The following is a 3,397-nucleotide window of genomic DNA, read 5'->3' on the forward strand; positions in this document are numbered from 1 at the left end:
TAGAACGAGGTATGGCCACTATGAATTTCTTGTTATTCCATTTGGGCTAACGAATGCTCCTGCGGTGTTTATGGATTTAATGAACCAAATATTTTGGCCATATTTGGACAAGTTTGTTATTGTGTTTATTGATGATATTTTGATTTATTCGAGAGATGAGATAGAGTATGCCGAGCACTTGAGAACTGTTTTACAGACTTTAAGAGACAAACAGTTTTATAATAAGTTTAGTATGCAACACCCCGAACCCGAGACCATCGCCGGTGTTGGACACGAGGGGTTAACGAGACAAATCCTCTTAAAGTACCGACCAATTTGGCATTTCCAGACAGGCTGGAAAACTGCATCACTGCCGCCTTAAAAACAAAATCTCGAGTTTCAAAACTCGGAAACTGATTCCGTAAATTTTCCTTGAATTTAGACTCATATATCCATCCATGGATTTATTTTTAGAATTTTTGGCCAGGCCAATTAGTACAGTTTATTAGTTAAAGTCACCCATGTTATAGGGGTTGACTACACTGACCTTCGTGCGTTACAACTTGAATATCTCTCTGTACAGGGCTTTAATACTGGTTCTGTTTGTTTCTAATGAAACTAGACTCAAAATGGAATCTGCAAATATAAGGCATGACTTCTAATTCTTTCTGGATAATTTATAGTAAATTTTCAAAGTCGCGACAGGGGACCCAGAAACCGTTCTGGCCCTGTCTCACGAGAACTTTAATATCTCCCGGTATACTATTCATATGATCGTTTCGTTACTTTCATATGAAAATAGACTCGTCAAGGTTCGTTTACATAACTTATTCACTATTTAATACCATTCCTAAAAATTTTTGCAATTTTTCAAATCCGCACCACTGCTGCTACCAGTATCTATTTTCAAGGTAAACTTTACCTATCTTGTGGTTTCCATGGGCCAACTATAATTTTGACATACATAGGTCCACATATGATCATATTTAGCCATTCCAATGGCTGATCATGTGACCAACACTCTCATTCCAAACCATAATCACATCATGAAACCAAATATAATTACAAGCACAAATGGTCAAATTCCATCCTCCACTTTTACGAACCATTTTCGTATGGCCGTACACATATACATCACAAAGAACTTAAAAACAATCGAGGGTAGTCCTATACATGCCATATCCAAAGTTCAACCAAAAGAGTACCAAAAGGGGTTTGATAGTGTGGATGACTTCACTTCAATGATCCCGAATCCGATCGCTAACGAGCAAAATCTATAAAACAGAGAAACAAAGGAACGGAGTAAGCAATTTATGCTTAGTAAGTTTCGAGCCATAATTTACACACAACCAAAGCATAGCATTCAAGTAGCTAAACAATCATTCATATGCACAATTTCTCAATGACATGCTTACTTCACAATCCCAACTCTTATATTCATACACAAATAACGGCTTAGTTAAGGCCGATAGCTCGCTTATCATTGGAGCAAATATTCATACGACTTACTCCTAGTGTGCAAAGCACACACAACACATACCTTGTTGTTGGGAATTTCACAGTGCATTAACTGAAAATTTTCCAGCAAGCTTATAATTTTCAAATCACATATCTTCGAGTTTAACGGGATATAGCTACTGCTCAAACGCCTTGGGACATAGCCCGTTATGGTAACCCGCACAAATGCCTTCGGACTTAACCCGGATATCACAACTCGCACAATTGCCTTCGGGCTTAGCCTGGATATCATAGCTCGCACCATTGCCTTTGGGCTTAGCCCGGATATCACAACTCACACAATTGCCTTCGGGCTTAGCCCGGATATCACAATTCGCACATTCATACACATCTTTGTTTCAATTTCATAACAAACTTTTATGCACAATTTACTTAATCAAGAATATCATTTCGGCTCAATGGCCACATACAAGGGCACAATTTCGATTGCTTATTACTTCGTTCAATCGAATCAAAATCTAAGTTTCGATACTCGAAAACTTACCTTGGAGATTATCGAGCGCTTCCAACGGCTATTCAATCACCTTTTCTTTTCCTTTATTGGAGCTAGTTCCCCTTTGCTCTTAAGCTTTATGTTAACAAATAAATTGATTTAATCGTTTTGAATATCAAAAGGGGAATCCAAGGTACTTAGCCCTTATAAGGCCGCACACACTTACATCCACATACTTAAGCTCAATAATTATAACATAGCATCAAGCACTCGTATGGCCGATTATACTTAGTCATACTTGCACAAAATCAACAATAAATTTCGAGATTTTCACACCATATAAGTACTAGGCCGAATATACATGCAAATTTCACAAACATTCTTCAACCATTTCTTCTTTAAACAAACATATTTATCATTTACTTCATAACCAAATCATCATGTGCAAACACATATACACATATAGGTGCAAGGCCGAATTTCAAGGTGTTCATAACCATCCAAAACACAAATTTTAACTAACATGCAAGAAGCATAAACCATGCTCATGAGCATACCATGGCCGAATACCTCACACACCATACTCCTTTTAAATTTTTGGTCATGGTTAAACAAAGGACTCGATGCCCTACTCAAGAATACTAAAAAGAAATTTCACGAGTAGTCAATCCATCATTACATGCATCATTAGCAAGCTTCACATTTAGCATGCAATGGCTTCAACACAATATCAACCTTGGCCAAATACCATTTCTATGGCATAACAAGGATTTGAACCATGGCTAACATGAACATCAAGTTAGCAACTAAAACATGCATGAATCTCATGACACAACCTCATACATACCTTAATCTTGATGCAAGTATAGCCAAATCTCCTTCTAGATCTCTTCTAAACCAAAATGGAGCAAAAATCCTCCCTTTTCCTTAGTATTTTCGGCCAAAGAAGTGAAAAATGGATGAACAAAATTTTTTCTTTCTTTCTCTACAACTCACGGCAAGGGGGGCATCCATGCTCATCTTTTTTTTTTTTTCATTTCTTTAATGCTAATTCTTATTTTATTTCTTCATACATAACTCACTAACCAAACATGTTGGAACATGTTTCCCTTGCCCATCAACACCTACCTTGGCCAGCCACTATGCTTCTTTTGGGGAAATTTGACATGCAAATCCCTTATTTTTGCATGCATGCTCAACTAGTCATCCCACATCTTCCCATCATACTTTCAAAGTTTACTACTAGGCCCTTTCTAGTGAAATTCACATTTATAACACTAAATCAAATCATCAAAAATGTCACACACAATTTAACACATATCATAGGCATCAAAATAAATTTTAAATTATTTTTATGCCTCGGTTTTGTGGTCCTGAAACCACATCCCGACTAGTGTCAATTTTGGGCTGTCACATAGTAAAAGCGAGTTTTGGCTTCGAGAAGCTGGATTCTTGGGCTACATTGTT

The sequence above is a fragment of the Gossypium arboreum genome, chromosome 6 (genome assembly GCF_025698485.1).
Source record: "Gossypium arboreum isolate Shixiya-1 chromosome 6, ASM2569848v2, whole genome shotgun sequence".
NCBI classification, from domain to species: Eukaryota; Viridiplantae; Streptophyta; class Magnoliopsida; order Malvales; family Malvaceae; genus Gossypium; species Gossypium arboreum.